Source organism: Triticum aestivum, chromosome 2D, assembly GCF_018294505.1.
Source record: "Triticum aestivum cultivar Chinese Spring chromosome 2D, IWGSC CS RefSeq v2.1, whole genome shotgun sequence".
In the NCBI taxonomy this organism is placed as follows: Eukaryota; Viridiplantae; Streptophyta; class Magnoliopsida; order Poales; family Poaceae; genus Triticum; species Triticum aestivum.
In genome coordinates this window covers 589,259,443-589,284,103 of record NC_057799.1, presented here as the reverse complement: position 1 = coordinate 589,284,103, position 24,661 = coordinate 589,259,443, and the positions used below count along the sequence as shown (strand labels likewise).

The following is a 24,661-nucleotide window of genomic DNA, read 5'->3' as shown; positions in this document are numbered from 1 at the left end:
GAAATGCTGGGGTGTGGACCCGTTAAGAATATGTTGCTGGTCTGTGTAAAAGCGGGACAAAGACTCTAGCAAGTTGCCATGATACTCCAGAGGAGCCCGCAAGCACCCAGAGAAATTGTCGGATACCCCGGCTCCAGCTCGTGAGTAGCAAGAGAAAACCCCAAATTCTTTAGCTACAAAAACACCCCTTCTCCTAAACCTCATGTGCCTACCCGGAGACTCCGACCAACTAAAAGTTGCACTTTTGTAGCTTTTGGATTTGGACTTTAGGTCATGGGAAATGAGTTGCCTTGCTCATGACTTGATGTTGTCCTTTGCCTCTCAATGATCCTCGATACTCAAGAAATAATTATGACTAAACTAGCTAGCCTTCCTGAAGTCCTTCTTGAGCACTTTAATTTTCAATGATCATTAATCCACATCACTATGCATGCATTGAACTAAAACATATTCAAACATTTAGCGGCCTTCACTAGTCCCAATAGTACATCGTCATAAATACAAAAACATAGGTTAAGTGCCCAATTGCACTTTTACAAGTCAATAAGTATTCATCCATTGTGGGCAAATTGAATTATTCATAAAATTTTATGAATGGTGTCGAATTATGTAATATTGGCTACACCACACTACTCTCGCACCATATTGGATACCCCTAACGGAAACTTGCATGAGTTCCTAACCAGGTAATGACCACATCATTCTGGCACATGGGTATGTATTGTTTGTTGAGAAAAATAATAAAATGGGGTAACCACTATCACTAGGTCAACACTACGAGGTAGAATAAAAAAAATGTAAATGGGGTAACATTGCCATAAGGTCACAATGGTGGAGAAAAAGAGGAACTATTCTAAATTTAATATCATTTCATATACCAACTTTAAAGGTTGAAAATATTCACTCCATCCTAACTAGTATTGTCTACTTACAGAAATGATGTAATAGTTAGTTGAGAAATTTACCAATCAAACATCTTAGAAGGTGTGGACGTATAACTGAAAGGTTGCTTGATATTAGTTCCAAAAGAGGCAACTTTGCTTGTACGGTAGTTTTGGCACATGACATTGCTGAAAGAACAGACTAAATTATATTGCAACTTGAAATGCAAGTACTATCTCAGCTTAAATCTGAGATAAAATATTCACCTACCTGGATTTATTAGTACAAGAACCAAATCATTGTTTGGACTGCGAGCTGCGACCGAAATTGCCAAGCACCCACCGAGAGAATCTCCAATTACAAATATTGGTCTGTTTGGTGACAAAGCTTGCTCATATTTGATGCATTCTTCCACATTTTGTAGTAGCCCTATATGCATTTAAACTCAGCATTCATCTCTAAAGCTTGGGAAGGTGGTTCCTGTCACTAGTGTTTAAGTTCCACAATATAGAAGTAACAATGTTGAAGACACTAGTACTCGTGCACGTGCAACATATTTGAATCAATCAACGGTATATTGGTTATGACCGTGTGCATTGGACCGGGGAGGTTATTTTTACGAAAAGGCAATCTACGCTGATTTTCAATGAATAATAGAGGGGGGAAACCAGTTATAGGCGACCAAAATGGTCCCAAGAAACAAAGAAAGTATGGGGGGGGGGGGGGGGTGGAAGACTACAACATGTTGGGTGGAGCAGCGAGTAGTAAACAACATACAACATAAAACCATGTAATTAAGTATTATGAAAATAGACTATTTGTCCACCACTGAAGTTTCAAGCTCCAACAAGTATTATGAAATAATATAAAATAATATAAGAATACAACCATCACTCTAATACATTCATCAAAATGATGGAAATAGAAAAAAAAATATGATGACAATCATGGTTTGAAATATCAAATATATTACCCCCTCTATTCATAAATATAAGACATTTTAGAGACTTGTGTTACGTCTCTAAAATGCCTTGTATTTATTTATAGAGGGAATGCCAATCATAAAAATGACAGAAAAGCATAAAATATGTAATGTCTTATAAAAATGTATCAATAAAATCCAATCAAACCATTCTATTATCAGTGTGCGTAGAGCAAACTAATATGGAAAATACATTGTCGAGGAACCTAATTAAGTCACAATCCATGTTGATTCGCAAGACTTGGAGGATATATATTACGGGAGCTAGTGTATAATACAGTTTGTAGGTATTTAACTTTATTCAATCACGGGTCACTAAACTATAGTTAGATGGACTGCTTTGAGGTTGTGAATTCTAAGAAATCGTATGTTTTATATTAGTATGGATACATTACAAGTATCTCAAGAATAATTAATTTTGTTAAATTTAATGCAAATAAACATGAGGTACCATGTATCTTTGTTTCAGAAAAAAAATTGCGCATGTTTACAGTTTGGTCTCTCATATTTATTTGGTAAACTACGAAGTGCCTCTATTGGCATAGACCAAGCTAATGAAAATAATATTTTCTGGAATATAAGCAATCTATTTTGTACCTCCAAATGGTGTACGATCGTGTACTGGTATGTGTAAGCAGCGCACCTCAAATACCCTGCCAACAAAAAATGAAAAATAAATTGAATTTTAATGCCTCGTTTGAAGGAATTTTTTAGATTTGAGTATGCAAGCAATAGTAGGGCAAAATAATACCAATCAGTATTCTCTCTCTCTTTTCATTAAAGAACTGAATCATGTAGAGTTTTGAGTGTGACTTTTTTTAATGAATTGAACAAGTTCGCGATACTCGCTGGAGTTGGAGTCTAAAATTGATGCAATTAAAACTTGGTATATAGTCCTTTCCATTGGAGAATATGCCTTTTATGGGGTGGAGAATATGTTAAATATCAGACAAGCAAGTTTATATGTTTGACCTAGAAAAGTAGTAGTATTGTAACATGATACTGTAACGTGTGGATAGGGGGTACATTTAGGAATTGGACACTGTGTACATTGAGTCATATATACGGGAATATGTCTTGGAGTAATCACGAGGAGTTGCCCCCTTTAGAAAAAGCATGAGGGAGTCAGAAGTTGTAATACTGGATGCGAGATCAAAGCCAGTTGGTAGGGTGGTTTGCAGTCTCATTGTGGGTAGCCAGAGATGCCGATGGTTAGCATGTGCATAATAATATGTAGGGCTTAGCATCCGTTGACAGGCTCCTAGGGGTGTAGTCATGTTCATAGAATCTCGGTGTCTTCTTGTTGTGATTGCTAATCTTGATATATCATACTAGGGCCGATGGTTAGCATATGCACAATAATATGTAGGGCTTAGCATCCGTTGATAGGCTCCTAGGGGTGTGGTCATGTTCACAAAATCTCGGTGTCATCTTGTTGTGGCTGCTTATCTCGATATATCATACTAGGGATATTTTGAGGTTTTGGGTTTTTTGTGTTGATTTAGAGGAGGAGGAATCAATAATCTCTTGGGCGAGCTCAGTTTAATCACGGTGACGATTTCCTGAGTTTTGAATGGGATCGAGAAACCATCGCACACAAGCAAAAGGGCTGATTTAACCAATGGTAAAACATCTGCCGGACGGATTGCAACAGGATTGGCAATGTCAACAATAATGCTTGTGGGGTCAGTGTCGTTCAAGTCTCTAGGGTGTGGTGGCACGTAATACGAGTTGGAGAACCGTCAGAAGCTACAACGAGTCCGAGGCTAGTTCAAATTTGTTGGGTGGCTTTGGTCATTGAGCTACAAGATGAAATCCCAAGTCCAATATATTGTTTTTTTAGACAAAGTCCAAGATAATGGTGGGTGTAAGAGGTGGTGGTGGGCCAAATGAGGCATAGTGGAATTATTATTTTGAGAGACCATTGCGGAATCAGGTGGAGGTGGGATTTGACATTTGCTTATTTCAAAAGGCAAGTTGCGGTTTCTTTGCAAAGATAAAAGCTTTGATCAATAATTACTTTGTTAATATATTTTTTTGTGACCCAAAATTGATGACCTTATTTTTAAATGATTTTGTATCAATTATACCACATAACATTATAATAGTTATTGATCAAAACATCGTCTTAAGGAATTAAAAAATATACATTATATATTGGGACGAAGGGAGTAATTAAGAGTAGATGGTCTACTCTAGAATCACTGCAACGTTAGCACACAAATAGTTGAGAGTAGATTGGTTTACTCTGAAACCCCATGGTCCTATATGGATGGTAATAGAATGCTTTTTTTTTCTTTTTGAAAGAAGGATAACCCCGGCCTCTCCATAGGAATAGAACACTCACATGCCCAAAGATTTGTGGTGCAAAATGAGTTCCATTCCAACACCATCGGTTCCTGCAGTTCCCACAATTACAAAAAACAATATTAAGCAGACAGCAGAAGAAAGGCAAGATAAATATCCTAATCATAACATTTCAAAGAATTATATATATATATATATATATATATATGTTCATATATTATATATAGGGAAAATCCATCCTACCACCCAGTGGTAGTTACCGCATATATCTCATATACTACCATATTGTATTATATATACTACTTTATCACTATAAATATGTTCATATATTATATATAACATATTTCAAAGTGAGTTACATGAAAAAATTGTGAGTTGACCCATGGTTTTTATTATATTTGTGAAAATACATATATATTTATACGTAAAAAAGAGCATACCCAAAATACGATGCATACTACCTAAAAAGTAGTATATATACTACCTAAACATTCTTATATACTACATACTACGCGTACATACTCTCCAATTTGATAGATACTAGTATATACAACATACAAAACTGAAGTAATGGTAACTACCACCGGTAGTAGATAAAATTTGTCCCACCATTATCCTTCGACGGTTGACGCCAGTTTGGAATTTGAGTTGTTCGTATTATTCGAAAGTTGGAACAACACTACCATTGTATCATATACTATCAATGAACAATGACAACGCTTGGACCAACCTGGCAAGAACAGCAGCAGAGGTGGATTATCAACCACCGGCCAGCCGCACTCAACGGGGCAGAACCATCGTGGTGGCCCACCGTCGTCCTTGGGCATGTTCCTAACCGCCTCTAGGTAATCCTTCATGGTGACGCTCCCGAACCCATCATCATACAGAGCCTTCAATCCGGTTTCCTCCGCGGCCTTCTTATCCCTCCTGTTGCTGCTCTCCTGCATCTTCTCCCAGTTGACTGCCTCGGCGGAGCTCGCGTGGGAGCCGAACCATGCATGCCGTCCAAGACGGCGGACAATGGGGTTGATGCAAAAGGGGCGCAGAATGGTGTGGGGGGCAATGGGCATGGCGAGAAGGTTGAACTTCATAGCGCTGGTTATACAAGGAACCGAGTTAAACGAATATATAGAGAAAGGCTTGTGAAGAGCCCCTAAAAAAAAGCTTGTGAAGAGGGTAAAAACCGAAATACTAGAGTCTACTCAAACTGAATGGGATTTTTACGCGTCCGGTTCTTTAAGGCACAACAGCTAACCGAAGAGTCGTCACTTACTTGACCATCACCGTTACTGTTTGCTATTGGCCCAACAGTGCCGGCCGGTGGAGGGATCACTATTTTCCTTGGATTTGTCCAACTGCCTTGATCGATTAGCGACATCATGAAATGCATGGCAATAGTCGCTCTGTGCCGATGGTACCCCACGCATCGTTTGCATATCTCACGGCGATGAATCCAAAGTTTTAACGGCGAGCGCTAAGAAAACGACGTAGCATCCTCACTGATGCTTTCTGTCGACCTCGGGCGGCGTGGAGGAGTTCTATTCGGATTCATTCTGTGCAACTCTTTGGTCGAATGCTAATCCGCGGGTGGCCCCATGTTTTTATTGGTTCTCCTCCACGCGTGCAAAGCTGGAAGCCAACACGACGAGCCACGAGAATCCGGCCTCCTCCCAGTCAGCAGCTAGTCGTTGACAGTTGACACTGATTCAGCCTTGTTGATGTCCCAAATTCAGTGCATTCTTTCCAAAATTCAAGGCCTCTTTGATTTGCAGGATTTTGAAAACGCGGGAATAGAAAAAGTATAGGATTGGAGTGTCATGCCCATTTGAATCCTATAGGATTAGCGAGTGTTTGATTTCACGGGAAAAGCAAAGAAATTGTAAAAAGAGGTTGGAGTGGATGTTAGATTTCCTATGAAATGTAGTACAAAAGATTCCATTGAAAAAAATTCCTATGGGATTCAATCATATGAATCAAAGGACAAACGTAGGAAAATTTCCAAAGGATTTCAATCCTCCAAAAATCCTATAGAATTCATTTGAATCAAAGGAGCCCTCAGTGTATGTGATGTGCACCCTGATCAAGAATTCATCCGATTAACCACTTAACTTGCCGATTAACACCTACTCGTAGGGTCATCGAGTAGCCGATAAATTGATAAATCATCCGATTAATTGATTAACTGACGATAAACTTACAAATGAGCCTATTAATCCCGTACTCTCCAACCAGCTGAGAAGTTACCAGTTAATGATTTCCTCAACGATGGATGTGCAAATTTCAATGTTTACTGTCCAAAAAGGGACAGTTGTGGTTGAACCCAGGCACACCACACCCCCTTATCTAGCCACCCATTTTATGCATCGTGATCCGTGCAGGTACTTTTCTCTTTTCTTTTTCTCCCAAATAAACTTCAAACTTAAAACAACATATAAACTTCAAACTTGCGAGAAAACAAAACATTATAATTATTATGTGGGGGGAAACTTATGGATTTTTCATGCACCATAAATACTTGAAATAATAGTATATTTTTTATTCAATTTTTTTTCTCATTTCGTATATTTATGCTAGAGCAAAAAATCTGAAAGTTTTTTTCACGCATTGTATAGTTCTAATGTTCTGTTGACCTGCAAAGTTTTAGGTCCATATGTTGTTTCATTTGAGAAACAAAAAAGACAAACTTTCATGTAGTTAGTTAGTTGGCTAACACTTGCTCTCAAAAGTAATGTTGGAGGATAAGGATAAGAGATACAGTGTACTTGGGCTTAGAAATGCAGTGCTGGTGTCCAAAATTTCAGTGCATAGGCTGTCCAAATTCAAGTTTATCTGTTGTCCAAATTTCAGTGTATATGTCCTGCTTTTTTACTGCCATTTATCAAGTGATTTCAGTGTACAAGAGTTGGCCTTAACCCTCTGTTATCTTCTGATTTCCTGGGCACGCAAGAGCTGGCCTTGTTGCTTCAAAAATGATTTTTTTTATCTTGTAATCGATGGAACAAAAGTTACTGAGTATTTACTATGTCTAGGAAATACTAGTATATATAGTTTACATTTTCAAATTTTTGGTGCTCTTCTTTAGTTTAGCTTGCCAAACCTTTTCTTTGTAGCTCCACAACTGAAAGGTAGGCCCCAATTTCAAATTTGGCTCCCCTAAAAAAAATTTAAATTTTAGCACGGGACCCTAGATTTTTCAGCTCGGCCCTGCGCATCAGGTTTGCGTAGCAGGCTCAGCAATCCTAAACTGAAAACAACTCCTTATTTCCCTGAAAAATCTCCAGAAGACGATTAGCTTATTCCTAACATACGTGGCATCATACACAGCCACTGGCTTACATTTTGGTCCTGCTCTGCTCCAGAGATATGGACATCAAATAACCCACACGCCATGAGATTTTCAGCCGGTCACCCTCTCACTACAGACTCTGCATTTGTCCATGAATTTTCTTTGAGCCTACAGCAAGCCGGTGGAGACTTGGAGTTGGAATTTTTAGAGAGACTAAGCGGCACTACTATCGAAGGAGGGGAAACCAAAATCCATATTGGACTGTCGTACTAACTAAATATTAACACCTTCTACAATTCGATCACATGGAAATTTGAACGTTTCCAGAACATCACAACATCTTGTAATCACCACCATTAGTTCCGGTAATTACAGAACACGCCATTCAATTCATATCAGCTAAGAATAGTGTACTGGATTCCAAAATTCCTACCTGCCTTCATGCCTAAAGAACATAAATCCAAATCCTGACTGGTCGGCGCCACAACACGGTCCGACCACCATGTCGACCTTCCTTGCATTGGCCATGCAACAGTGACAACCACTGCCCCATGACCACCATGGCCTAAGCCGACTCCTTCCTCCGAGGCATGCATGCCGATGATGCATTTTTAAAATACATGCTAAAAATTTATAAAATTACATGATCAATATTTTTTAAATAAATGGGAAAAAATTCCAAAAAATATGAACATTTTTCTAAAATGAATAAAAACAAAGGTGAGAAATAAAAAAGAAACAAAAAGGAAAAAATATAGAAAGGGTGAATAATAAAAAGAAAATAGAAAGGAAGCAAAACAAGGGAAAGAAAATAAAAGATGGTCACATATTGCAAGAATAAATTGTTGGCATATATTGTATATCTAAGAATTCATACAATTCATAAAAATATGACCACACATTTTAAAAATACTCCCTCTGTCCCATAATATAAGAGCGCTTTTTACACTACAGATAGTATCATATCAGATTAAATCTTTGAAAAAATACCGGATGAATATTTTTAAACACACGACCTTCATCTTTGAATAAAACTATGAACAAATTTTAGAAAACACTGTCAATTGTTTTGAAAAAAAACAAAAACATATTTTAGTACATGATGAATAGTTTCTAGGTTCAATGCAAATAATTTTTCAAATACATGATTAATATTTTTTGAAAAATGGGTAAACATTTTTTTAAATACATGATGGACAGTTTCTTGATAAACATAAGTATAACTTCAAATATGGGATTAACATTTTTAGTTACATGCCAATTTAAAAAAAAAACTCTATCACCATATTTGAGAAAGCGAAGAACATTTAGTACACAATAAACAATTTGCTCATATTTTGGAAAACTGTTGACATGTTCCAAAAAAAGAGAGCATAGCAAATAAAAACGTTTTTATATTTTTCAAAAGTATTTATATTTTGAAAATACAGTAAAAACATAAAAAGGGAATCAAAAAAGTAAAAGCAAAGACAATAACAAAAAAAAGAAAGAAATGGAGGAAAAATAAAAATAAAAGGAAAAGGAAAAGGGAAACAAAAAAGTTGAATACAGCAAAAACTAGAAGAAAAAAGGGGAATCGGACATAAAACTATGCAGCTGCAAAAAATCAACAATGAAAAGAATCCCATGCAAAACCGCGACCGAACACACTGGAACCATTCTCAACCGCCATGTGCTATTGGGTCGGCCTGCTTCTTAACAGCTTTAGGCGATGCGCTACTCTATCTCTCAATAGACGTGATATAGCATTCATGATCCTAAGTCTGAAAGATCCAAAATGTATATTCATTGGTGCATATATCTATTCATTATACTAATTTTAGTACAGCCTAAATACTTAAAAATTGAAGAACATAAAAATAAAGAATTCTGACTCAACCCATCATAAAGCTCTGACTCTACCCTAAAGCCTTGTCCAGCCCATTTCCAGTAAACATTGTGATGTTGCCCATGGTTACATTGCTCGAATCCTGGCAGTGATATGCGTCACATATAGCGAGAAATAAGCCTTGCATCGCTCGCAAGGCAGCAGCCCTCTCGTGATCGCTAGCGTAGTAGGCCAGCCCATTAGGGACCTCGCATCGCTCGCGCTGCTGCCATTGCTCATTCACGTCTCCCGCTTGTGTGTTTCTTTTTTTAATGGATCTGTGTTTTGTTTCTTTTAATCTAAAAAAGGCAAAAATAAAAAGAAAAACATTGTGATTCAAAAAAATATTCACGCATATAGAAATTTTGGAAAGAGAGAACATTTCTAAAATACGGTGAACTTTTTTGCAAAATACACACTGAGAAATTATTTAATATATGATGAACATTTTATTTATGTACAATGTACTTTAAAAAATATACGGTGCAAAAATTTCAATTGCACACTAAACATTTTTTGAATAAGCTGAATTGTTTTACAAAACACACACTAAAGAATTACTTAATATACGATGAACATTTCTTTATATACAATTTATTTATTTTAATAACCTGTGAACAATTTTGGGTTACACAATGGTTTTTTGTAAATACGGTGAACATTTTACAAAATACACACTAATTATTTAAAATAAAATGTACATTTTCTTTATATACAATTACTTCTTTAATATCCCGTGAACAATTTTAGATTACACACTGAAGTTTTGTAAATGTGGTGAACATTTTACAAAATACACACCAAACAATTATTTCATATATGATGCACATTTTATTTATATACTCCCTCTGATCCAGCCATGCAACGACATTGTACTAAATCAGCGACAATTAATATGGATCGGAGGAGTACAATGAAACTTTTTAAATATACGGTGAACAATTTTCTTTTTGTTCAAATACTGACTATTTTCTAAATGTGGTAAACATTTTTAAAAATACACACTGAAATTTATTTAGTATACAAAATATACGATGAACATTCTTTCAATATGCGGTGAACAATTTTTTTAAATCACAAACAATTTTTGACATCATGATCACTTTTTGGAAAATATAAGTAATTTTTGAAGTTGAGAACAAATTTTGTAATCACAAACATTTTCTAAAAACACAAACATTTTTAATAAACACAAACATTTTTTAAAATTTGAACATTTTTTTTAAATTTTGAGTAAAAACAAAAAAAGAAAACAGAAAATAAATAACCAGTAAAAAGCAACAACAAAAGAAAAGAAAAAACAGCCTGGAAGCTTCCAAAACCAGCAGTGAAGCTTCCAGAACGTTCCCAAAACAGGCCACAGCGAGCGCCCTGTAGTCGATTGAACGCCCGGCCTGTTGGGAGCCGCGTTGGCGATCGGAACCTTAACACTCGCAGCAGGTGATACATATCAGTTGTGGTCAAATCCTGGATCCACCCCTGTGTGTTGGTCTACTTGAGATGACATATGATGTTGGAATGTCGATGGGGGCTATTTCTTTGTATTTGTCGAGCAAATAAGCAACTGTATATATCTTGTATATTTCAGGGAGAATATATCTGGGAGTATATTTGTAATTTCTTAAATAGTTAAATTATTCATCTTTGCCAAGCCAACAAATCTGGGTATTGAAATAACATGGGTGGAAGGTCTGTCTTTTTCTTATACACCGAAGAATTATTAGTAAATAAGTTTCACATTGTATTCAGCCCTACCTTGTGTTGGGTAAAAAAAAGCTCTGAACTTTTGTGCTGTTTTTCTTAACAGTATGAGGTAACTTTTTTTAGAGGAGGTAACTGTTTTCAGCCATTAAGTTTATGGCTTCCCCCAAATGCAACACCGATTATTACAAGGATTTACCTGCTACTGACTTGTGTTACCTTTCTGTTTTAGTTTTTGTTAAGGTTTGAAAATATATTGGTTTTGCAGGTTGCCAGCTATGCAGCCCTTCCTGCAATCTTATGGAAGTGTGCACGTTCAATTTGACTTGACAACTAAATCTGCAATAACATCCTTAGACATGTTCGTTTGGAAGTTAATTGGTAACTTGGTCGTCAATTCCTGATCTTGTGGTTGTCTACGTCACCATGTTTTCTGTTTGGTTGTGTGGATAAGGTTAGCTCATGTTTTGTTTGGTTAGAAGGATGAATCATGGTTGTGGATAGCCATTTTCTGTTTGGTTGGTCACTAGTAGAAAAAGGGTCAAATGTGAAGCACATTAGTGCGGGTTTGATTTTGAGCCAGCACTAATGTGTCCATTAGTGCCGGTTCCAACGGCTAGGCGGGAGGAGCTCTTTAGTACCGGTTTGTGGCGAACCTTTAGCACCGGTTCGTGCCACGAACCGGTACTAATGAGGCTGTGGCCCCACGAGCACCTTTAGTACCGGTTCGTGGCACGAACCGGTACTAGAGTTTCTTACTAAGCTGTTTTTTTAGTCCCACCTCGCGAAGAGAGAGGCATTAGGAGCGGTTTATAAGCCCTGAGTGCAGAGAGGATGAAGAAGAGGCGCAATGCTCACCTTCACGTTGCTTAGCTTCAAGCCTTGAGGAATAGGGTAGACTGCATGGAGCTATGTGCAGTGCAGTCTACACTATTCCGAAAGGCTTGAAGCTAATTAACGAGCATTGCGCCTCTTTTTTATTTTTAATAACTTATTACAACTCCGGACTTCTTGTGTTACGGCAAAAACTGGATGCACTTCATGTACAAATTGGACAATACGGCAAAAACTGGATGCACTTCGTGTACAAACTGGACAATCTCTTTCAAAGTATCAGGGCCGGTTTCGGACGAAAACTCATCTGTTAAACCGGCATTTCATTTTTTAAACTTATTACAACTCCAGACTTTTTTTGCGTTCAGTAGGCACCATTCAAAGCAACGTCATCAATTTTCAACACTTTCTGACATCATTTGCTGTTTTTCAGTCATTTACCAATTTGTTTTCAGAGCTAAATGACCGTGAAATTGAAAATCGCTACAAAATGAACTCTGAAAATGTTGAAACTTGGCATGGTATCATCATTTCACCCACATAGCATGTGCAAGAGAGTAGAGAGGGTTACGGAAAAAACTGGACGCACTTCGTGTACAAACTGGAAATCTCTTTCGGAGTATCAGGGCTTCGGACGAGAACTCATCGGTTACACCGACACTTCATGTTTTTTAAACTTAATTGAACTCCAGACTATTTTTGCGTTCAGTACGCACCATTCAAAGCGACGTCATCAATTTCCAACACGTTCTGACATCATTTGCTGTTTTTCAGTCATTTACTGATTTGTTTAGAGAGCTAAATGACGGTGAAATTGAAAATCACTACAAAATGAACTCTGAAAATGTTGGAACTTGGCATGGTATCATCATTTCACCCGCATAGCATGTGCAAAAGAGTAGAGAGGGTCACGGCGAAAACTGGACGCACCTCGTGTACAAACTGGACAATCTCTTTCGGAGTATCAGGGTTTCGGACGAGAACTCATCTGTTACACGGACACTTCAATGTTTTTAAAACTTATTTGAACTCCAGCCTATTTTTGCGTTCAGTACGCACCATTCAAAGCGACGTCATCAATTTCCAACACGTTCTGACATCATTTGTTGTTTTTCAGTCATTTACCGATTTGTTTAGAGAGCTAAATGACGGTGAAATTGAAAATCACTACAAAATGAGTGAAAATGTTGGAACTTGGCATGGTATCGTCATTTCACCCGCATAGCATGTGCGAATGAGTAGAGAGGGTCACGGCGAAAACTGGACGCACCTCATGTACAAACTGGACAATCTCTTTCGGAGTATCAGGGTTTCGGACGAGAACTCATCTGTTACACGGGCACTTCAATGTTTTTTAAACTTATTTGAACTCCAGCCTATTTTTGCGTTTAGTATGCATCATTCAAAGAAAAAACTATATAATTTTTTTATATTCATAAAGAAACTAAATACAGCAAAAAAAACTACTCAGAAATAAATAGAAGAAAATTATATAAAAAATTGTTGGGGCGCTGCCCAGTGGGCCTGCCAGACCTAGGGTTTGCAAATATAGGCCCAGAAGGGCCAGCAGGCTCACAGGGCAGCGCGCCGAAGTTAGGCCCAGAAGCCTGCTATAGAGAGGAGTTCGAGACAGCAGCCGCGCCGGGGCTTTTAAACTGGTGCGGGCGCCCCTCGGCTAGCGAGGTGGGACTAAACTTGCCCGCACCGCTCCTGCGCCATCGCACCCCTTTAGTACCGGGTCGTGGCTCCAACCGGTACTAAAGGGGGCCTTTAGTACCGGTTGGAGCCACGAACCGGTACTAAAGGGGCAGTTTCCCGCCCCTTGGCCTCGCGAAAATTGGCCTTTAATACCGGTTGGTGGCTTCAACCGGTACTAAAGGCCCCTCCTATATATATGGCACTTACGAAAAAATCAGTTTCATCGACCACCACTTCTTCTCCAACTACTTCGCGCGACATCGCCGCCGCGCCGTCGCCCATCGCGCGCCGCCCTCGCAGGCCCCGCCGCCCCCGCCGCCCGTCGTCGCCGTCACCGCCGTCGCCCCGGCCGCCCGTCGCCGTCTTGATCACGCCGTCGCCCCCGGCCCGCCGCTCGTCGTCGCGCCGTCCCCGTCGCATCGCCGTTGAGCGTCGCCGCCCGTACGCCGCCGCCCCCTGCTCGTACACACACACACATACACACACAGACACACACACACATATTATTTTTACTTATTTTCTGTTTTCTGTTGTTTAGATTAATGTTAGATAAATTACGTAGATAAGAATGTTAGAATGTTAATGTTAGATGAATTATATGGAAAATATGTTAAATATTAATGTCAATTTTAGATGAATTAGCTAGATATTAATTAGGTATATATATGAGATTTGAACTAGTTGAATTAATATAACTAGTTTATTTTTAGTAAATGCTTAGTTGAACTAGTTGAATTAGTAGAACTAGTTTATTTTTAGTAAGAAAATTTAGGTATATGAGATTTGATGATCTAATTAAAATATTACTATATATATAGCTACTTTATATATTTTGGTAAGAAAATTAATAGAACTAGTTTATTTTTAGTAAATTCTTAGTTGAATTAATAGAACTAGTTTATTTTTAGTAAGAAAATTTAGATATCTGAGATTTGATGATCTAATTAAAATATTACTATATAGAACTAGCTACTTTATTTGAATTAGTTGAATTAATAGAACTAGTCGAACTAATAGAAGTAGTTGAATTAGTTGAATTAATAGAACTAGTAAGTGTTCAATGTTTCACCTATATCAACATAGGAAATGTCGTCTCACGACGAAAAAGATTTAATTAAGTGCGGATACTTTGAAGACCAGCGCGGCCTGTGCGACAAAAATTTCCTTGTTGCTGATAGGCGCTTCAGCATCAAGCTGGATGAGACCTTCGAAGTGGATACAGTAAGTCACAACGACAAGTCTTTTTTCGTAATTAAGCATGACTTATATATGCTTCATTTGCTTCAACTTATAATTTTAAATTTTCACTATTCTACTTCGCATGCCCTCCCATGCAAGAATTTTTGTCTTGGATAAGATAGGTTTTAGTGCTATGGAAACTATGGAGGTAAAGAGAGTTTACCTGAAGACCGAGCATGGTTATACTTTCAACGTCAAATTATACAATGCAGACACGTACACCTATTTTGAATGCAAAACTTGGCAAGCACTATGCAAGGCTTATGCATTTGAGCCTGATATGGTTATCACCTTTGATATTCGTCCGGAAGATGATATTGAAGGTAATAGAGACATCTGGGGTGATGTAAAGACGCCTCCAGTTCTACCATTATGTGAGTTTCTCAACCATATTTATGTCTTTGATATTGTTTATTCAAAAATAGTTGACAACTAATTTCTATTGACAGCTTATTTCCATTCAAGCAAACATGTCCGGCGCTTGGTAGACATGACCTACTACTGTCCCGGAGCTGAACTAAACTGCGAGGAGATAAGTCATTATGTTTCATGGCTTGAGGATCTTCATACTGTTAAGACAAATTTTCTTCCTGCACTTAGAAATGTTAGTACTCAAAACGTGTGACCAATAGTGATCGTATTGAACTACTGTCACATCTATTTACGAAAGATGGTAAGACTTTTACTATTTGTCCTCAGTGCATCTTTTGCATACATGATTTTTTTTGCTAAACTTTCATTGCTAAGTATATTAATTACTATACGATGTTCTTCAACAGGGACTCCCGATGACAGTTGTGCCTCAGTGGATCGAGACTAAAGGTCACATGTCAATGGTTAGCTTATGGCCAAGATATCCTACATTGCACATGAGTGCATTCAGGATTTCTAACAGCGATGAATGCTTAATAGTGAAAGATTGGAGCGAAATTGTTAACGATCCCAGCAGAGAAGTACTAGGGGGCAGCAATGAGAAGCGCATCCCACGATTAGGAGACAGGTTCATCTGCATGCTCCAGTATGATGAATCCGGAGAGCTATACATGTTCTATGCTATTTTACCTGAGAGAGAGAGCAGCAGGAGTGATTTAGCTAGTTCATGCTCTTAGTACTTTTGTCCTCTCATGTCCGTGTTCTTCGTCCTGAACTTAATCTCAAAGGGTGATTTGCTTTTGTGGTGTTATGAACGCTTATAATATGATGACCATGTTGAACTCGATGATATCTTTGCTTCTGGTACAAGTGAATGTTTTTTCTTTAAGCTAGTGTTGGTGCTGATTAGATAGCGGTAATGACTATGATGATTAAACAGTGGTAATGACGACTATGATGATTTTTAGCTAGCTAATTTACTGTTGTTGATGATATGATGCAAGAGTTTTTATATTAATATGATGATGATGATGAGTTATTATATCATTTATAAAAGAAACCGCAGATTAGTTTCAGCTGGATGGATCCTAGTTAAGTGATCAAGTATATGCCATATCCATATTATACTTGATCACTTAATTATTGGTGATCAAGTATAATATGGATATGGCATATACTTGATCACTTAGCTAGGATCCACATGCATCCAGTCGAAACTAATCTGCGATACTTTCACCTAATGATTTAACAACTAAAATAATCACTAAATTAAATTGAAAACACAAAATTAAAGGAAAAATAAAAAATAAAACCAAAACACCCCCAAACATTTAGTACCGGTTGGTGTTACCAACCGGTACTAATGTCCTGCACGCACCCGGGATTGGCTCGTGCCACGTGGTGGCACTTTAGCGCCGGTTCGTGATGAACCAGTACTAAAGGGGGGGGGGCTTTAGTCTCCACTCTTTAGTGCCGGTTGCAGAACCGGCACTAAAGGCCCTTACGAACCGGCGCTAAAGCCCGGTTCTGCACTAGTGGGTGGGTATGGTTAGCCCATTTCTCAATATATGAGGCAATCAAACATGATATGTACAATAGTAATTATAAGGAAAAATTTAGAAACTCGAGCATCATACCCAAACAAACTCATCAGTAGTACAAGTTAAACGTTAACTTCAATACACATCATAGTTCCACATTTCCATATGTAAAACACAAGTGCAAAGAGCTCATAGTTCGACATTCCATATAATCCTAGATCAAATCTATATAGTTATATAACCCATACATAGTTCAATGTTTGGGTTGTAATCAAAAGAACAAGTCCATACAACCCATAGCTACGTTGTTTTGGTTGTCATCAAAAGCATAAAATCAAAGGGAGGAGGGGGATGTCACTTCCGACTTCAACATTGTCTTTTCCCTACTGCATCATGCCCAAATACGTCTACCGCCGGCGCCACGCCCATCTGCGAACGCTGCTGCCAACGCACCCATCCACGTCTGATCCCGCCGCCGCACCCATCTGCGGCTGCTGCCACCTCTGCACCCATATGTGTCTGATCCTGACGCGACAACCATCTGAGTCCCTTCCCCCGCCGCAACCATCTGCATCCACCACCGTCCCCGCATATCTGTGTCGGCAGAGAAATGAAAGGAAGAAGAGAGGGCCAATGAACTGACCTTTGCGAACGTCTCCTCGATTTGCAGCAGTTGGCGCCCACGGGGGAGGAGAGATTCAAGGGAACGAGGGGAAATATAGAGTTGGGGATGTTTGGAGAGATGAGCAAGCCTTTTAGAGAGGTGGGCGGGGGCAAAAATGCTTTGGGCACGAGCCTTGCTTCCCATGTCTGCGAGATTTTCGTGCGGCCGAGCAGCCGGATTTTTCACGAATATTCAAAGCATCTGGTTATCCATGTCCTGCCTCATCCAAGCTCATCCATGAACCAAACATGTGGTATCCATCCTAAATATGGCTATCCATGACCCCTGGGTGGCTACCCCTCCAACTAAACGCATCCTCGGAGCATCTGGTTATCCATGTCCTGCCTCATCCAACCTCGTCCATGAACCAAACATGTGGTATCCATCCTAAATATGGCTATCCCTATCCCCTGGGTGGCTATCCCTCCAACCAAACGCATCCATAGTAGCGAATTCAATTAGTTTACTTTCGGCTTGGTTCCTAACCTCACATGGCTCCGCAGCTTGTTATACGCAGAGTACCCGCTCATTCCACTGATAAGATGAGGACAACATGCTCCAGGGATTGAAGTGCGACAATGTGCCCCATGCTTTTGAAATCCCTTTTGAAAATAAGATCGCTTACTACGGCGTAGCACACCGTCAGCTCATCAGAAATGTTTTTGTTAGAACTAATCTGAGGCGTATCATTGATCATCTGAGGACCAAGCAATCACACATGACACCAAGATTTGTTAACGAGATTCGCCAACATGGTTACATCCATGGGGTCTGATTACGGACGCTCCTCACCGTGACACCATCACAATACCACACAACGAACACCCAGGTGCAGGCACATGCCGCCGTCTCCCTCTGCGTGGCTGTGCTATTATGTTGGCATATGTTACATCATGTGTCTACCCTCATCATTATAGAAGAGGTCTAGGATACAAGTATCCTATTAGGACATGACTCCATATCTTGTCTAAACACAATATAACTTAGAGCCCAACTGTAACCTACCTTATACACAATATTCGACACAACTCTAACAGTTGTCAAATCCCAAAGGCAGCTGGCAACCTGGCACCTCATACGAGAGAAAATAGACAAAGGTGGCTGGTACAAATCAACCGACCGATTTCTTGGAGAAATCAGTCGAGTTAACAGCCGTCCGATCACCTATCCCATAACCGTTGGATAGGTCAAAAAATATTCCCCCTTCGCCTGACCATCACCAATCTCGCGTGTCTTTCCTGCATCCTTACTAGTTCCCTAGCTTCCTGGAACGCTGTCGTCTCAGCACGCCTGCCCCCGCTTGCCAGAAACCACTCCTTGCAGCGCTGGTGGACACTTGTTAAAGCATCATCCATGGTCACCGGGCATGTCAGTGGCTTAGACAACCACATGCTGCAAGTGGCAACGGACCAGCGGTGTCTGCAATGGAGCCACCCTACTGCAATGCAACGGAGCCATCGGGTTGGCAGCAACTTCCTTGTTGCATCGCCTGAACGGAGCTTCGCCGGTGGCCGACAAGTGTTGCATCATAGCGTCGACAGCCGACCAGGAGTGTTGCCCCATCCGGCTTGTAGTGCCGCTGACTACTACTTTGCAGCACCAACAACATCCAACTACGAGCTCAGAGGAGCATCAATCCGGGAGAGCTGAAGTAGGAGGAGGGGTGGCTGAGCTCGCTGGAGGAATGGGTGAGAGATAGGAGAGGGTCGGTCGCGCCTGAGGAAGAAGAACCACCAAAATAAAAGGAGAGGTCAAGAGAATAAGGTGGGGAGGGATAAGGATGAGGGCCCATGTGGTGCACGCATGGGTCCACAAGGACACGTGCGACGCGAACGACGCGGCTTACACGCCAGAGAGATCAGTCGGTTGATTTTAACACTTTTCCATAGAAAAAACTACATATCAAGCAACGCATTCGGTGCCTGCCTACAACAATAACGAAGCACTCCATCGCGAGCCCCCCCGCAAAGGTCACCTGGTGGCATGCTCTCAGCCGCCGCCACGTGTCACGCTCTGGGCGCTCCCTCAAATTTTTGTTTTTCCGCACGCGTTTTCGGCCTTTTAGATGGTTTTTTCTGTTTTTCTTGGATTTTCGGTTTTCCCCGTTCTTTCTTAGGTTTGGACAAACAAATCGATTTTTTGCATGAAATAACATGCTTTTTTCCTTCTACGGGAGGCACGGGTTTACTTCCGTGACAGCACAGTCATGCCTGTCGAAAACGAAAAATAAAACGTGTTTCCTTTTTTCTTTCGCAAGAGGCACAACGGGAAAAATGTGTTCTCTTTTTTCCCTTCCTTGAGAGGCACAGATTTGCTTCCGGAAACGAAAAAAATATGCGTTTTCCTTTTCCCCCTTCCGCGAGAGGCACAGATTTGCTTCCACAAAAGGCATAGTCGTGGCTCTCGAGAACGAAAAAAGTGTTTCTTTTTCATTCCGCAAGAGGCACACATTTAGTTGTCGTGGAGGCATGGATTTGCTTCTGCGAAATTTTGTAAGAGAAAAAAAATTCCTGGTTCGGTTGTTCCGTCCATTTTTTTCGTAAAAAAAGTTCGTCAAAACCTATCAACATGGGATCTAGTTTTAAGATCTCGATGCGAGAAATCCAACGGTGAAATCAGTTCAAGATTTGGAGGCACGGTTTAAGAGATAAAACGCTTTGATTAAACGAATCTACGAAAAAATGAAAAACTCCTAGATTGCAACAAGTAGCGCACACCTTAATTAGTGATTTCGATAGCAAAAATGCTAAACACACGGTCCTTTTACGGGATGGTTACGTGCCTTTCCTATAATACTTTTCATCCCCCCTGATTTTTAGAAGGATGAGGCCCGTGCGTCCACCTTAAACCGATAGAATTTTGCCATGTCAACACCAGCCATGTAAAATGCCCGTGAATCTCCGTGTGTGTAGCATTGTTCTTTGAATAGTCCATGCATGTCCATAACTCCATGTATAGCCCAAGAACAACACAACCGTACACGCCGTGGCCGAGGCCATGATGAGATCGATGAGCAGATCTCCCTCTACACTCCAATCTGAAATATGGGAAACCCATATGCCGTCGTGAGGTTTCCCCTATTGCGCTCTCATTCAAGACTCCAATCTGGACCCGTGGTGATGAATTTTCTTTGTGAGTGCATCCTCATCGCGGAAGACTTGGATTCTTCTATCCGGCCAGTCCTCTACAGGCCAGCCATCTGTACTATGGGTCTATGTCGACCCTTTCTTTATCCATATCACTAGTCCCATTAACTCCACAATATGACATATTTCATCTATATCAGCGACACACTTTCGTCCTCGTCCTCGGCATAAGCAAATGAAGGAGGCAACCTAATGGCTATGCACTACATCCCCATCTTCTTCCTCCTATTCTTGAGTTCATTCTGCAAACCCGATGACTAGCTCACACAAGCAAAGCCACTCACCCACAACGATAAGCTCATCTCCAAGAGAGGGGATTTTGCTCTTGGTTTCTTCTGCCTGACAAGCTCTGAGAAGAGCATATGGTACCATAGTCTCCCCATACCACGAGCTGTCGTGTGGGTCGCCAATTGAGACAACCCAATCACCAACCCTTGGTCTGCGACGCTCACCATCACCAACAATTCATCATTGGTATTATCTGACTCCAAAGGCTGCAATATATGGATGACAACAAGCAATATAGCCGCTAGAGTATGCAAAGCTCACACAGTTCTACTCAACTCGGGGAACTTTGTTCTCCGGTCACTGAATGGCGCGGACATATGGCAGAGCTTTGATCACCCAACCGACACAATGCTTCCAACAATGAGATTTTTGGCAAGCTATAAGACACAAGTTGTCGGGCGGTTCATTGCTTGGAAGGGACCGCATGACCCGTTGTCTCGGGACTTTTCCTCAATTAGCTACCCCAGATCGCCAACCCTCCAGCTCCTCATTTGGCATGGGACCAATCCATACTGCCGCACCACTGTGTGAAATGAAGCTTCTGTGATCTACGGGGGGACATACCTAAGCAACACCGAATCTGTGTTGTACGAAGTGAATATCAACTCTAGAGGTGAGTACTACGAAATCATGTTCACAGTCTTAGAGAACTCGCCATTCACAGTGTTGCCTTGAGCTCGCTTTCCCCTTTCTAGCTTCCTTATGCCTGAGCTACTGTATTTCCTTTATGAAAAGTAATGGAAAGGGGTTATGCCTGGCTCAAAAAAAAAGAACACGCCATTCATGCGCATCATACTTGACTACAGTGGCAAGTTTCAATTTCTAAGCTGGAACAATCACTCATCTTCATGGGAACTCATTGGTGAACACCCCACTGCTGCATGCGACCTCTATGCCTTGTGTGGGTTGTTCAGTTATTGCGACTACACTCAGATCATCCCAGCCTACCAATGTCTTGAGGGGTTTGAGCCCATTAATTATATTACCTCTTCTAAAGTATGTAAGAGAAAGAAAGTGCTGAAATGCAGCGAATCGAGTCATTTTGTGTCCTTACCTGGGATGAAGTGATGTCTACTACACAACCTTCTTCTTGTAGACGTTGTTGGGCCTCCAAGTGCAGAGGTTTGTAGGACAGTAGCAAATTTCCCTCAAGTGGATGACCTAAGGTTTATCAATCCGTGGGAGGCATAGGATGAAGATGGTCTCTCTCAAGCAACCCTGCAACCAAATAACAAAGAGTCTCTTGTGTCCCCAACACACCCAATACAATGGTAAATTGTATAGGTACACTAGTTCGGCGAAGAGATGGTGATACAAGTGCAATATGGATGGTAGATATAGGTTTTTGTAATATGAAAATATAAAAACAGCAAGGTAACTAATGATAAAAGTAAGCACGAACGGTATTGCAATGCTTCGAAACAAGGCCTAGGGTTCATACTTTCACTAGTGTAAGTTCTCTCAACAATAATAGCATAATTGGATCATATAACTACCCCTCAACATGCAACAAAGAGTCACTCCAAAGTCACTAATAGCGGAGAAAAAACGAAGAGATTATGGTAGGGTACGAAACCACCTCAAAGTTATTCTTTCTGATCGATCTATTCAAGAGTCCGTAGTAAAATAACATGAAGCTATTATTTCCGTTCGATCTATCATAGAGTTCGTACTAGAATAACACCTTAAGACAGAAATCAACCAAAACCCTAATGTCACCTAGATACTCCAATGTCACCTCAAGTATCCGTGGGTATGATTATATGATATGCATCACACAATCTCAGATTCATCTATTCAACCAACACAAAGTACTTCAAAGAGTGCCCCAAAGTTTCTACCGGAGAGTCAAGACGAAAACGTGTGCCAACCCCTATGCATAGGTTCATGGGCGGAACCCGCAAGTTGATCACCAAAACATACATCAAGTGGATCACGTGATATCCCATTGTCAGCACAGATAAGCACGACAAGACATACATCAAGTGTTCTCAAATCCTTAAAGACTCAATCCGATAAGATAACTTCAAAGGGAAAACTCAATCCATTACAAGAGAGTAGAGGGGGAGAAACATCATAAGATCCAACTACAATAGCAAAGCTCGCGATACATCAAGATCGTATCACCTCAAGAACACGAGAGAGAGAGAGAGATCAAACACATAGCTACCGGTACATACCCTCAGCCCCGAGGTTGAACTACTCCCTCCTCGTCATGGAGAGCGCCGGGATGATGAAGATGGCCACCGGTGAGGGATCCCCCCTCCGGCAGGGTGCCGGAACAGGGTCCTGATTGGTTTTTCGTGGCTACAGAGGCTTGCGACGGTGGAACTCCCGATCTAGGTTATTTTCTGGAGGTTTCAGTATTTATAGGATTTTTTGGCGTAGGTCTCATGTCAGGGGGGGTCTCCGGGTTGTCCACGAGGCAGGGGCCCACGCCCCCACCCTCATGGGCAGCCCGGGACTCTCCTGGCCCAACTCTTTTACTCCGGGGGCTTCTTTTGGTCCAGAAAAAATCATCAAAAATTGGCACGTCAATTGGACTCCGTTTGGTTTTCCTTTTCTGCAAAACTTAAAAAGAAGGAAAAAACAGAAACTGGCACTGGGCTCTAGGTTAATAGGTTAGTCCCAAAAATCATATAAAATAGCATATAAATGCATATAAAACATCCTAGAAGGATAATATAATAGCATGAATACTTCATAAATTATAGATACGTTGGAGACGTATCATGAAGGTTCCAGACAAGTTCTTGCACATACAGAATAGAAGCTTTGATGAGTGTACCGCCGAGTGCAACCGCAACTGCTCATGCACGGCTTATGCTTATGCCAACTTAAGCAGGGTTGGTGCTATGGTCGACTCATCAAGGTGCTTGGTTGGCTTAGGGGAACTGATCGACGCTGGGAAAGGAACGCCGTCGAGAACCTATACTTCCGACATGCCGATGCTCCTGGTATTTCGTGTCCCATTCCCTCTGTCTGTATTTTCATGGAAATAGTATGTGTTTATACTAAAATTAACACCAACATTTACAGGGAAGACATGGGGACATGAATTTTCATGCAAATTCATATATTTTACAAAATAAAGTTGTATTAGTTATATACAAGTACTGATTATGACTAATTATTCTAGTGTATCGAATTAATATGTGTATCGCCTTGACACGGTGTTTTGAATATAAATAAGGTCCTCAAAATGTAACTTTGACCTTGTTTTATAATAATAATATATGTATTAAACCCAACACAATTACAATAGCATAGCAACATTTTTCAAGAAAATCTAGACAGACCATTTTCAAGTACCCAATCTAAATATTTGAAACAATATCATTGGTTTCATATTGTAAGTGCATATCTAGTGAGGAAAATATGACCTAGAGGCAATAATAAAGTTATTATTTATTTCCTTATTTCATGATAAATGTTTATTATTCATGCTAGAATTGTATTAACCGGAAACATAATACATGTGTGAATACATAGACAAACAGAGCGTCACTAGTATGCCTCTACTTGACTAGCTCGTTGATCAAAGATGGTTATGTTTCCTAGCCATAGACATGAGTTGTCATTTGATAAATGGGATCACATCATTAGGAGAATGATGTGATTGACTTGACCCATTCTGTTAGCTCAGCACTTGATCGTTTTAGTTTACTGCTATTGCTTTCTTCATGACTTATACATGTTCCTATGACTATGAGATTATGCAACTCCCGATTACCGGAGGAACACTTTGTGTGCTACCAAACGTCACAACGTAACTGGGTGATTATAAAGGTGCTCTACAGGTGTCTCCGATGGTACTTGTTGAGTTGGCATAGATCGAGATTAGGATTTGTCAC

The 24,661-nt window shown here is 40.2% G+C and overlaps 1 pseudogene; it reads left to right on the top strand.

Moving 5' to 3' along the window:
* Window positions 1–20,711: 20,711 nt before the first annotated feature.
* On the top strand, window positions 20,712–23,865 carry LOC123055986 (S-locus-specific glycoprotein S13-like; annotated as a pseudogene).
* The last annotated feature ends 796 nt before the right edge of the window (window positions 23,866–24,661 follow it).